A 13837-nucleotide genomic window follows, 5' to 3' on the forward strand; every position below is an offset into this window, starting at 1 on the left:
TCTTTCCCTCTCCTTCTTTATCTCTCTCCCATCCTGTTCTCCACTAATTTCCCCTCCCTCCCCCTATATCCCTCTCATTATCTATCTCTCCATCCTTCAATCCCTTTTAGCATCCCTTTAACACTCTCACCCCACTCTCTTTCTCTCTCTCTCACACAATAGGAGTCTCTCTATCATTTTCAACCCACCTTTTTTCTTACTTCTTTCTCTCTCTTTATATCCCGTTTAAAGGACGCAAAAAAAAAGTAATGGACCAAGAAAGAGTGGGGAGAAAGAGGAAATGAGTGAGGGAGAGTGGGAGATGTAACGAGAGCACAAGAGAGAGAAGGGAGAGGAGTGTTGGATAGATTGATAGTCTAAGAAAGAAAGAGCAAGCTATCTTCCTATCCCTCACTCCACACACACTCGATGTCTTGCTTTATCTTTATCTCAATCTTTTATCACTTCACATCTCTTTGCCACTTATCACTCGCAAGATCTATCCTAATATCTCTCATCTCCATCACTCTCACTCTCATTATTAGAGATGAGGGAGGTATCAAGAGTGATAGGAGAGAGGGAAAGAGAGAAAAAGACTAGAAAGATAAGCCGATTAAGATCGAGGAGAGATACAGTGAGAGAGGGAGTGAAAGAGAATAGAGAAGATATATAAAGAAACTACAAGTGAGTGAAAAAGGTGGAGTGAGAGAGAGAGAACGAAAGAGAAGGAAGTGCTAGAGAGAACATATGAGAGTAAGAGAGAATATAAGAAAGAGACAGAAGAAGAAAGAGTGAGAACAAGAGCAAAAAAAGAGAGAGAGATAGAGAGGGAGGGGAAGAGGTTGAAAGTGAGAGTGAGAGAGGGCGAGTGACAGATTATACATCCCACTATAGTATGAGGGAGGAGAGAGAGAATAGTGAGAGAGTCAGAGTCATGTTGATAGCTTGAGAGAGGAAGACAAAACAATAGAGAGTGTGTGAGATGAGGTCGAGAGAGATAGAGTGAGAAAGATGGATGGAGAGAGAGTGAGTGATAGAGAGTGAGAGAGTGGGGAGTGAATAAAGAGAAAGAGGAGTGAGAGAGAAGTATAGAGTGAAAGAATAAAGATGGAGAGAGAAGTGAAGGAGAAGAGGAAGGGTTAGAGAGGGAGAGAGGGAGAGTGGAGAGTAGGAGAGATGGGAGGAGAGTAAGAGAGGGAGGTAAGGAGTGTGGTAGTGAAGGAATAATGTGAAAGAGAAAAGTGAGATAATGAGATAAGCAAGAGAATGATAGAAAATATGATAGAGATGGGGTGATAAAGAGAGATGTGGGTGGAAGACAGAGATTGAGAGAAAGAAAGAGAGAGAGTTGAAGGAGAGGAGAGAGGAGAGATAGAGAGAGAGAGGAGATAACGTGAGTAAGAGAGGGAGAGAGATAGTGTGAGAGAGAGATTGGTTTCTTTTTTATATTATTTTCCCCTCTCTCAGTCACTCACACACTCCTCATCACTTTCCCTATCTTTTTTCTACCTCTATTCCTCTCACTCAACATCTCACTTCTCTTTAACTCTCTCTTTTCACTCACACTCCATCTCCTGTCCCTCCATTTCCTCTCCACAAAACTCATAAAAAGTTCTTTCTCTCTCTAGCTCTAACTCTATATCTCTCTCTTTCTATCTCTTAGTCTATCTCTCTCCCACTTCTTCTCTCTTACACCCTTTTTTGCTCCATCCCTCCCTCTCTTGCACCCACAATCTCTCTCTCCCTCTTCCATTTGTTCATCTCTCTTTCTCCTCTCAATAGCTCTATCTATCTTTCTCACTTTCTACTACTCTACCTCTCACTCTACAAGAAATAGAAGAGTGACACAGAGAAAGAGAGAAGGGATGGAGTGCGAGGAGAAAGTGAGGAGGAGGTAGAAAAGAAAAGGATAGAGGGCTAGAGTAATAATGATGAAGAAGGAGAGTGAGAGGGGAGCAAGGGAGGGAGAGGGAGGTAAGGTGGGGGAGGGGAGTAGTGAGGGAAAGTGATAGAAGAGGTAGAGCGATGAAGGAGAAGGAGAGAGGGAGGGAGAGAAGAGTGAGAGAGAGAGAGAGTTGTCACTAGCTCTTTATCCCTTTCTTTCTCACACTCTTTCTTTCTTTCACCTTATCTCTCAATCTATCACTTCTATCTCTCTCTCTCTCTATCTATGTCTCTTCATCTACATCACTCTCTATAATGGAAGAGGTAAAGAAAGGGAGAATGAGATAGAGTTCCCTTTCTTTCTCACGCTCTTTCTTTCTTTCTCCTTATCTCTCAATTTTTCACTCTTTATCTCTCTCTCCATTTATCTCTCTTCATCTACATCACTCTATATATTGGAAGAGATAAAGAGAGAGAATGTGAGATAGAGTGAGAGCAATATACAATGAGAGACATTACAAAAAAATGAGTTATTTAAAGGACAAAGATCATAAGAGAGAGTTGGACAAAGATAACAGAGTGAGAGAGAGAGAATATAAGAAATAGAGGAAGGAAGGGAGGTGGGGAGCCATGGAAATTGAGCTAGAGAAAAGTAAGAGAGATTTAGGGGGGTTAAAGAGATGCGTGAGTGTGTGGGACATGGAGAGAGAGAGAGAAGTTGTTATCATTAAAGTGAGCAGGGAGAGAGACTGAGTGAGAGAGGAAGAGATAAAGTGAGTGAAGAGAGATAGGGTGGGAGAAGAGTGAGATATGATGGATAGAGAGAGGTTGAAAGAAAGAGAGAAAAATGAATGTGAGGAAGAGATTGTGAGTGAATGAGTGATTAGAAGAGAGCGAGAAATATGAGATATATTAGGGAGAGCATTAGGGATGTTAATGTGGGAATGAGAGAGCAATTTTGACCAGGTCATAGATAAGGAGAAAGAAGAATGTGAGAGAGATAAAGTGAAAGAGAGCGAGATAGCGATAGAGAGAGATTTATGCCCCTTTCATTTGTTTAGCAACCCTGAAAGAGGGTGGAAGAGTGACAGAGTGCTAGGGAGAGAACAAGAGAGATATGGAGATAGGGAGACTAAGAGGGTGAGAATGAGAGAGCGGAAAGGATGATAGGTACACATATCAAATATCCCCAACTAACCACAATCAAGATCGAGAAAATGGCAGGCACGCATTAGAAAGTAAAAGAAAGCATAAAAATAATAAATGAAACGTTAGATATCCCAAAAAAATAAAAAAATTGTTGTCAGACTCAACATATACAGACTCATCCCAAGATCTATACATTAATATCAGATTGCATAATAACAATAAAGGTTACAAGCATTTTCTTTTGTCCCCATCATGTGATTCTACACCTCGAGCATCTCATAACCTATGCTTGTATTTTATTTTTGCTATAGAGTCTATAGTATAACTCTAATATACATAATAATGGCTTAATACAAAGATTGTATATACAAAATAGAGAAGTTTAGCACAACCTATCACATGCAACAATGATGAACCATTCCCATGGAGAAGGGCTTAGCAAGCACCATGCAGAAAATGTATTAGTATAAACCATTCATCTCTTCTCTTTACATGGCATGATTCCCCTAGAAGAAATAGAAGAAAAGAATGAAAGTGAGTGCAAAGAAAGAGAGAGATAAAGAGAGTGAAAGAGAGTGTGGTAGAGAAAGAACAATGTGAGAGAATAGAGAAATCGTAGTAAGAGAGTTTGATAGAGAGGATCAGCCTATGTCTCTCTTCTCTATCATGTTTGTCACTCCATCTCCTCTCCCATCTAAAGAAAAAGAAGAGAGTGTAGAAGAGTGAGAGAGAGATATAATAAGACATGCTCTCTTTCGTAACATCCATCTCTCTCTCCCTCACTTATTCACTCACTCACTCTTCTAACTTATCAGTGTACACTTCTACCTCCCATGCATGCTCTCTTCTCTCCTCTTCCCTCTATCTTTTTTTCTCTTTTCTCTTCTCTCTCCCCACTTTTTTGTGAGAAAGAGAGAGAAAGATAGAGAAGGTCAAAACATGAGAGAGAGTAATATAGAAGAGAGAAAGAGAGAATAGGGGAGATAGATAGAGAGGGCTAGTGAGTGAGAGTGGGAGAGAGAGAAAGAGAGATAAAGATAAGGAGGGGGGAGAGAGAAAGAATGAGAGAGGAAGGGAGAGAGTATGTGTGAGTGAAAAAAGAGAGAGAAGGAAAGTTCAAGAGAAAGGTTGATGAGTGGTGAGAAACAGAGAAATAGGAAGAGAGGTAAAGGGTCGAAGAGAGTGGGATGCGGAGAGATTTTCTAGAAATAGAAGTGAGAGGAAGGGATACGGAGAGTGGTAGGGAAAAGAGAAATAGAGTGAGGTGGAGAGAGATAGGGAGAGTGACTTAGAAGAGGATAGGGAGAGAGAGACAGAAGAGAGATAGGGAGAGAGGGAGGGAGGAGTTGGGGAGGGAGGGAGGGAGGGAGGGAGGGAGGGAGATAGATAGAGTTCTAGAGATTGGTAAGAGAAAGAGTGAGTGACAAATGGAATAGAAGCTGAGTAGTGAGAGCAAAGAATAAAGATAGGAGAGAGTAGAAAAATAGAGATGGAGTGTGAGGGAGTTACCAAGAGAGAAGAGAGATGATAAAGTTATAGAGAATAGAAAACAAGAGAGAAGGAGATGATGAGATAAATTGATTAAAAGTGAGGGAGAGGGTGAGTGATAAAGGAATAAAGAGAGTGAAGGAGGAAAAAAAGTAGTGAAGGAAGGAAGGAGGTAAGAAAGAGGCCATAAAATATAGTGGAGAGATATTGAGATATAGGGAGAGAGAATGTGAGCGAGTTTAACATAGAAATAGAGAGAAAATGGAAAGAAAAAGAGAATAATCAAAGAGAGTGAGAGAGAATTAGGAGAGATATGAGAGAGAGGAGTTGAGAATAAGAATATGGTTAGGGAGTGAGAGTGATAAAAGGTGAGGGAGAGACTGAGGTTGAGAGAGAGAGAAAGTGAGAAAGGGAGTGAGAGTGAGAGTAGGAGAGGGGGGCAAGAGAGAGAGGGAGGAAAGGAGTGAGGGAAGGGTAAACTTTTCGCTAAAATAAGCAATAGGTTTTCTCTCTTGCTTAAGAACAACACGTATGTTAATACCTGAAGCATCACATTTAATTTCAAAATTTTTTGAAAAATTAGGTAAAGATAAAATAGGGGCATGGGTAAGTTTTTTCTTTGATTAATTGAAATGCCTTTTCTTGTGCTTCACCCCACAATTACCTAATGTTCCTCTTGATCACTTCAATGAATGGTGCAGCTATTCTACTAAAGTCTTTCATGAACTGCCGGTAGAAACTAGGAAGTCCATGAATCCATGAAAACTACAAACATTGAAACTACAAACATTGCTTACACTAGTGGGACTAGGCCACTCATGTATAAAAGAGGGAGAAGGGAGAGAGAAAAAGTTAGAGTACAAGAGAGAAATTTTTTTATCTCCTCTCTTCTCGTTCTATCTTGAAGGGAGTGAATGTTTGAGAGGGAGAGAGATTAAATATGGTGCAAAAAAAATAGAGTCAAGGAAATGACTATGGGAGGACATTGAGTCAGAGAAAGCGAGAGTGAGAGGAGGATAAAAAAAAGGCAGAGAGAATCAGAGAGAGACACAGATAGATAGGGAGAGATAGAAAGATAGAGACTAAGATAAAAAGATGAGAAAGAAAGAGAAGAGATAAGAAAATTAAAGATTTAGATAGAAAATAGTGAGAGCGAGAAAGAGTGAGTGAATTTGTAAGAGAAAAAAAGTGTTTGAGACAGAGATAGATAAAACGAGAAAGAGAAAGAGAATAATGAAGGAGTCAAGATGAGAGAGTGGAAGGGAGAGAGAGATGCGTGGAAAAAGGAAGTGAGAGCAAGTGAAAGTGAGAGCAAGAGAGAGATGGTGGAAAGATAGGGGAGAAAGAGTGAATGAGATAGTGAGAAAGCTAAAGATTGATGAGGTGGAGAGGAAAAGAGAGATAAAAAGGAAAGGAAAGAGCGGAAAGAGAGAAGAGAGATAGCGAAAGGTTGATAGATAGAGAAAGAGAGATAAAAGTGAGAGGAGAGAGAGAAGAGAGAACAAGTGAGAGACAGAAAGGAAGTAAGAAAGTGAGAAGATGAAGAGATAGAGAAAAATATCTCCATAAATAAATATCACTTGTACCCTATTTCTCTCTCCCTCACTCTCTCTTTTTTATAATCTCTCATGTCTATTCTCTCTCATTTTAACTATTTTCTTGCTCTCTTCCTCTCTTTTGAGAGGGAAATAAAGAGAGAGAGGAATAAAGAGAGAAAGAAAGAGAGAAAGAGAGAGGTGAGCAAAGATAGAAGAAGGTGCAAAGAGATGGAGGGGAAGAAATGAATATGAAGGAAGTGGGAGTCAAAGAAAGCAATAGTGAGAGGAGGATAAAGTAAGGCAGAGAGAGGTAGAGAGAGATAGAGAAAAAGATCAAAAGATGAGAAATAAAGAGAGAAGATGAGAAAAAGAAACATTTAGAGAGAGAATAGTGAGAGCGATAAAGAGTGAGCCATTCCCATCTCCTCCTGTTTGAAATTCTCTCTGACAAATTTCTTCTCTTTCTTTGAATCTTATTTTTCAAGCTCTTTATTCTCCTAAATTTCTCTATCTCTTCAATTCTCTCTCATTTTCTCTTTCTTGCATTATCTCTCTATCTATACATTTCTTTCTAGCTTTAACTCAGAAAGAGTAACAGAAAGAGAGAAACTACAAGAGAACAAAAGAGAATTTGCACCTCTCTTATACCACTAAGAAAAGGAAAATTTGTAGAGGAATAAATATGGAGGTAGATAAGATGGGGCACTGATTGATAAAGAGAGATAATGGGTAAGATAGCAAGGGAGAAAAAGAGAGAGATAGAGAGGAATGCTCAGAGAGAAAAAGAAAGATAGTTGGAGAGTGGGAGGGAAGGAGAGAGATCATGCAGAGAGAGGGAGTAAGTGAGAGAGATATAAAAAATAAATAGTAATATCAAGTGAGAATGATAAAAAAGAGAGAAGATACGGAGCAAGAGAATAGATATAGAGTGCCTATACATTTTAATATGATGATATCCACTTTCTCACTTATCTCTCCTCTTTCTCCCACTTGAACTATCTCACACTCACTTTTATAATCTCTCATTTTCTCTTCTCTTTTCTATCACTCCTATCATGTTCTCTATTCTCTCACCCTCTCTTCTTTATTCCTCTAATGATGCAGTAAGAGGGATATTGTGAAATAAAATGGAGACTGGAGAGAAAGGGAGAGAAATAGTGATGAAGAGAGAGCTAGAGAAAAATGAGAAGAGATAAGATGCTCTCCCTATCTCCATCACATTTTATCACTCTATTCTCTCTCTCTCGTTTTCTCCCTATCCAAAAAGGAGTGCGATAATGATGAAGAGTAAGAGAGAATGGATAGAGGGAGGGGTTAGAGAGAGAGGGTTAGAAGGGGAGAGAGATAGATGGTTGATGAGAGAGTAACAGGAGAAAGATAGAGAGAGTGCCTGTGAAGAGAAAGTGAGTGAGGGAGGGAGGAAGAGAAGGAGAGAGGAAAGTGATAGAGGGTGGGCGAAAAAGGAAGAGAGGCTTTACCTCTCTCTCACTCTCTTTTCACCTTCCACTTCTCCTTCTCTCTATCTCTCTCCCTTGCTTCTCTCACTCCCTTTATGCTACATCTATTTGCCTCACCCTCCTGCTCTCCCTTTCATCTCTCGCACTTTCTCTTTCTCTCTCTCTTTTTGATTATCTCATTAACACACACTCTCCTTACCTCTCAATTTCTCTCATTCTCTCTCCCTATTGCTCTCTCTCTCTCCCTCCATCATTCCCTCTCCCACCATCTCATTATTTCTCTCTATTTCCCTCTCTACTTCTCACTCACTATATCTATATCTGTCTCTCCTACTCTCTCTTGCTTTCTCTCACTCTCCATCCTTCTTGTATTATATATCTTATATGCTCTCTCATATTTTTTTTGTATTATTTATGTTCTTTCTTTCTTGCTGTATCATTCTCTTCTCTCTTTCTCTCACTCACTCTTTTCTTCTCTATCTCTCGCACTCTCGATCTCTTCCTCTCTCTCACTATCTTTCTCTCTTGTCTCTTGCTTGCTCTCTCACTCTCTCATTCTTACTCTTTCTTCATTATCTCTCCTCTGTCTCTCGAGCTCCATCTCTCTCTCAACCTCTTTTCTCTCTCACTAACTCTCATTCATTGTCACTCTCCCTCATGTATCACTCTCTAACTCTTGCTCTCTCCCTCCTCTCTCACAGTCTGTCTCTCTCTACCTTGATAATTTTTTTGTTAATTCTCTCCATTTTTCTCCCTCATGTCTCACCCTCTAACTCTTTCTCTCTTCCTCCTTTCTCAAAGTATACCCCACTCTCTCCCCTCTCTCATAGAAGAAGATGAAGAGATAGAGAAAGAGAAAGAGAAAGCTAGAGAGATTGATTGAGGAAGGTAAAGATGATAGAGAAAATGAAAGGTTAGTAGAAAGGCGAGACAAAGAGATGGGCCAAAGATGAAAATGACAGAGGCATCACTTTCTCAATATACATCTCTCTTGCTTTCTCTACTACTCCCTTTCTCTCACACTTTTTTTCTCTCCATCTCACTTAATTTTATCAATCTCTTAATCTCTCTCTCCCTCTCTCTCTCTCTCTCTCTCGCTATCTCTCACCTTCTATCTCTTTCTATTTCTCCATCTCTCTTCTTCTTTCATTCTCATTTTTCTAGCTCTCCACCTCTCTTGTTTTTTCTCTCCTTTTTGTTCTAACCATCTCTCTCCCTCAATCTCTCATGTTTTTCTTCTACTGTCTTTCGTTTCTCTCTCTCCCCTACCTCTCCCTCCCTCTCTCCATATTCCTCCTTATATCTTCCATTTTAACTTTGTCTTTTGCTTTATCTTTCTCTCTCTCACCCACACCCTTATCTCTCTCCATGTCATTCTCTATCACTTTATCTCTTATTTCCCAACCCCTCCCTCCCTCCCCCCCTTCCTATCTCCCACACTCTCTTACCCTATCTACCTGACTACTCTCACTATCTCTTTCTCTCATCTTATTCTCCATCTATCCTCTTGCTATCACTTTCTCCCTATCTTGTTATCTTTCACCCCCTCTTTGTCTCTCCCTTTCCCTCTTTATCCCTTGCTCTTCCCTCTCACATTCTCTCTCACAATCTCTCCCCCTCTTCCTCTTCTCTCACTCCCACTCCATCTTTTTTTATTTCTTGTTCTCCCACTCTCACTATCTCTAATCCTCCATCTCCTTCTTTCTCTCCATTTCTTTCTACACTTTCTAGCTCTCCCACATTCTTGTTTCATCTCTTTCTCCCTCTAACCCTTCCTCACCCCTCTCTGCTGCTCTATATTTATAGTCTTTTTCTCTTCATCTCAAGCTCTCTCTAAAATTATTAGTATCGGTCTACCTCTCTTTTTTTATATCTCTCCTATTATCTCTCACGTTTTCTCTTCTTTCTATATAGCTCATTATCTCTCTATCCTTTTTTCCCTCCTTTCTCATCCCTCACTTTTCCTTTCTCTCTCTCTCTCTCTCTTCTTTTTGTCACACTCTCTTGGTCTCTATCCATTAATCTTTCTCATTATTCCTATCTTTCTATTTTATTCCCTTTTGACTATCACTACCACCATCCTTCCCACTCTCTCTCTTGAGGCTCTCTTTCAATGTCTCTACTCTTTCCTCTACTCCCTTATTTCTGACTTTTCTCTCTCTCCACTTCTCCCTCCATATCTCTCCCTCCCATGCTCTCTCATTCTCTCTCAGTCCATTGCTTCTCTCTCACTCTCGCTCACTCTCATAAATCCTACTTGCCCTCCCTCTCTATCTCTTGTTCTCTCATTCTTTCTTTTAAAATTCTCTCTCACACTCCCTTTTTATCTCCGATTCTCATTTTCTCATGCTCCCTTTTTCACTCTCTCTCCCTCACTTCTTTCTGTCTCTTATTCTTTTTTGACTCTCTCACTCTCATTCTATGTCATTCCCTTCTTCTCTCACTCTCTCACTCTTACTCTCATCTATCCACTCTTATTTTACATGTCTCTACCTCCCTCTTTCTTTCTTTGTCTCTTTTTATCCCTCAATTTAACTCTCCCTCTCTATCTCTCTTTTACTCCTCTCTCTTAATCTATCACGCTCTCACCTTTGATATCTTTCTGTCCTTCTATCTCTTCTCATTCTTCTATCTTCCTCTGCCTCTCCCTACCAATATCTCTCTCTCACCTCTCTCCCACTCTCTTTATCAGTGAGATAGGGACCCTCCATCCCTCCCATAATTTTTTTCCATCCATCTCTCTCCCACCCAATAATATATATTTTTGTTATCATTTTCTCTTTCATTCTGTCCATCTCCCTCACTCTAGATATCTTTATCCTCTCTCGTCTCTTCCTCTCTCCTTATTTTACTCTCTCTACCTTGTTATTTCTCATTCTTTCTCATTATCTTATCCATCTCTCACTCTTTGTATATATCAACCTCTCTCTCTTTTTGAAACTCTACCTCACTACTATCTCTCCTTCTTACTCACTCTTCCTATTTCTTTTCACTTTTATTCTCTCACATGAAAGGGATAAGCTGTCATAGAGAGTGAGTGACAGACATGGGGGATCACTCACTCTCTCCCCATATTTCCCGTCTTATTCTAACACCCTCTCTCTCTCCCATTATCACTCTCTCTCACTCTGGATCTATCTCTCTCCCCATCTTTTTCTCACTCCCTCTATCTTCCTCCAATTCTCTCTTGCTCTCTACCTCTCTCTATCTCTCCATCTTTCTCCATTCTTTTTTCTTTATCTACTGAGAGTTAAGGAGAAAGAGACAAAAAAAGAAAGGGAGGGAGGGAAAGAAGGAGAGAGCATCTAAATAGAGAGAGAGAAGACAGTTTGATAAATCAATGAAATAGGGGATTTAGTGAGAGTGTTATGGAGAGTGTGGGAGAGAACAAAGAGAGAGAATAAGAGATGATGATGGAGTTAGAGAGACATAGAAAGACATAAAAGAGATGGACGAGGGAGGGAGGCCGAGAGGAAGATTGGGGGAAAGAAGGAGAAAGATAGAGTGCGATGGAGTTAGGAGGGTGTGCAAGAGAGAGAGAGAGAGTGCAATGTAGTGGGAGAGAGAGGGGGAGGTAGAGAGAGGTATAGAGAATAGAGATATTACTCTCTATCTTGATTCTCTCTTCATATCTCCCTCAAACTATTGACCTATATTTCTGTTCTGATCTCTCATTCAGCTTTCACCCACCCAGCGTCTCTCTCTCCATTCTCTCTCTCTCTCACTATCACTCTCTCTCTCTCTCAATCTCTTTTGTTCTATCTCTCTATCTATCTTTCCCTCTCTTCACTCTACCCTTCAATCTACCTCTCATTCTCTCCCTCACTCTCTCTTTCTCTCTCTATATTTTTTCTCTCTTGCTTCATCCCTCTCTTCACTCTACCCTTCACTCTATCTCTTAATCTCTCTCTCTCACTCTCTCATTCTCTCTCTATATTTTTCTTTCTCTCTTGCTTCGTCACTCACTTTTTCACTATTTTCTTTGTCCATCATTATTATGTTATCTCTTGTTTTTCATTCTATCCCAAACTATTAACCAATTTCTTTCACCTAATCTCGCTCACTCCCTACCTCCCTCTCTCTCAGACTTCCTTGCTTCTCTCACCCTTTGTGTCTCAATTTCTTACAATCTCAAAAATAAGAGAGTGGAGAGAGTGACATGTCGATATTTTGAGAGAGAGAGAGAGAGTGTGTGTGAGAAAGAGAGTGGAGGGATAGTGAAGTAAGGAGAATGAGAAATTATAAGAAAAGAATATAAGAGAGAAAGCGAGTGAGAGCTCACTATATTACTTTCTCACCAACCCTCTCTCTCATTATCTCTCTCACTCTCTCTCCCACTGCCTTCCTTTCAAAAGTAGGAGGGAGGGAGGGAGAGTGGAAGGGAGGGAGGAAGTAGCTAGTGAGAGAGAGAGAAAAAGAGCTATAAAGGAAGAGAAAGGAGAGTGAGAGACTATAAGTGAAAGAGTACAGGAGAGATTTAGAGTGGAAGAGAGTCAAAAGGTGATGAAGGCTAAGAGGTGGACAGAGGTGGAGATAGAGACATAAACTAACAAAGGGAGAGGTAGCAAGATGGTGGGAAAGGGAATGAGGGAGGTAGAGAGGGGGGAGAGAGAGAAGAGAGAGAGGAAATGAGGGTGAGAGAGAAAGTAAGAGAGAGAGTGTGTACATGAGAGAGAAGTGTGTGGAAGAGAGGAATAGTATGAGAGAGTTAGTGTGGAAAATAGTTAAAGCAAATGAAGAGAGAGAGAGAGCAATTGAAAGAGTTAGAGAGATATTGAAGAATATAAATAGAGTTGAAAGAGGGAGAGAAGTGTGTGCATGTGAGAGAGGGAGAGAGAGAAAGTGCTCACCCTCTCCTTTAATTCTCTAGTTCTTCTTTCCCATTCTTTGTCACTCTCCCACTTCTCTCAGGCTCTCATTCTCACTTATTATTTTTCTCTCACACTCTCTCCATTTTCTCTATCTCACTCAAACAGAGGGCAAGGTAAAGAGAGGGACAAGGATGGATGGAGGAAAAATGAGAGAGAGAGAAGGAAGAGCAAAGATAGGGGAAAAAAAGGGTGAGATCTCTCTTCAGTTCTCTATCTCTTCACTTTCTCTCTCACACACACACAACTCTCTCTGTCTTACTCATTCTCTCTTCCTCCATATCTCACCACCCTCTATCTCTCTCTCAGTCAAACTATCGCTCCATTAGAGATTTAAAGATAATATATGAAAGAATAAAAAGTTCCCTCCCACTTTAAAACTGTTTTTCTCTCCCTCTCCTTCTCTTTCTAATAACTCTCTCTTTCTCTTGTTCTCTAGCTCTTTCTACCTTTATTTCCCATCTCCTCTCCTCACCCTCTCTGCTTTCTCCATATATCACACTCTCACTTTCTCTCTCTCTCTCTCTCTCAAGAGCTAGGGAGTGAAAGAGTGAATAAATGAAGAGGGAACGAGTTATAGAGTAGCTACTATCTTAAGCTTTCTTTCTCTCATCTCTTTCTTTCTATGATATGAAAAAAAAGAAGAGGGAAGAAAAGGGTAATAGAATGAGCAATAGTAATAGAGATCATGAGAAGGAGAGAGAAAGAGAGAGCGAGAGATGTGAGAGAGAATGTGAGAGAGAAGCGCAAGCGACTGAGAGAGGGCGTAGAGAGAGAAAGGGGGATAGTGATATTGAGAGAATGAAGATAGGGAGAGGAGATGGAAGGGAGAGAGAAAAGTTTCAATAAGGGAGGGAAGTATGGAGAGGTAAAATGTGACCGAGAAAGGGACATGTTGAGATGGAGAGAGTAAAGAGAGGTGGGCAAGCAAGAGCAACAGAGAGAGTGTGGAATCGAGAGAGTAGGGGAGAGGGAGAGAGATAGAGAGAGAAGAGAGAGAGAGAGAAGAGAGAATGATAATAAAGATTGGGAGAGGTGGAGAGTGAGGTAAGAGAGAGAAAATGAGATATGGAGAGAGAGTAAGAGTGGGAAGGATAGTTAAGGAGTTAAGTATAGTAATAGAGAGATAGAATGAGAAAGAGGGGGGATGGTGGGCAAGGGAGGGAGAGAGAGAGGCCCTTCCCTTTCACTCTCTTACACTTTTAATAAGAGTGATAGAGAGACAGTGAGAAAGAGAAGGGGGAGTGAAAGGCAAGAGAAAGAGAGAGGAGCAAGAATAAGAAACAGAGAAAAGTAAGAGAGAGAAGGGAAGGGAGAGAAAGGGTGGGAGAAAAAAGTGAATGAGAGAGAGCTTGAGAGAGAGAAAGTGAGAGAGACTGAAAGAGGAAAAAGTAGCAGGAAGAGCAGTAGTGAGGGAGGGCAAAAAAGACATAAAGAAAGAGAGAGAATGAGAGATAGTGAGAGAGGGAGGAAG

This window comes from Phalaenopsis equestris, unplaced genomic scaffold (assembly GCF_001263595.1).
Source record: "Phalaenopsis equestris unplaced genomic scaffold, ASM126359v1 Scaffold001032, whole genome shotgun sequence".
Lineage (NCBI taxonomy): Eukaryota > Viridiplantae > Streptophyta > Magnoliopsida > Asparagales > Orchidaceae > Phalaenopsis > Phalaenopsis equestris.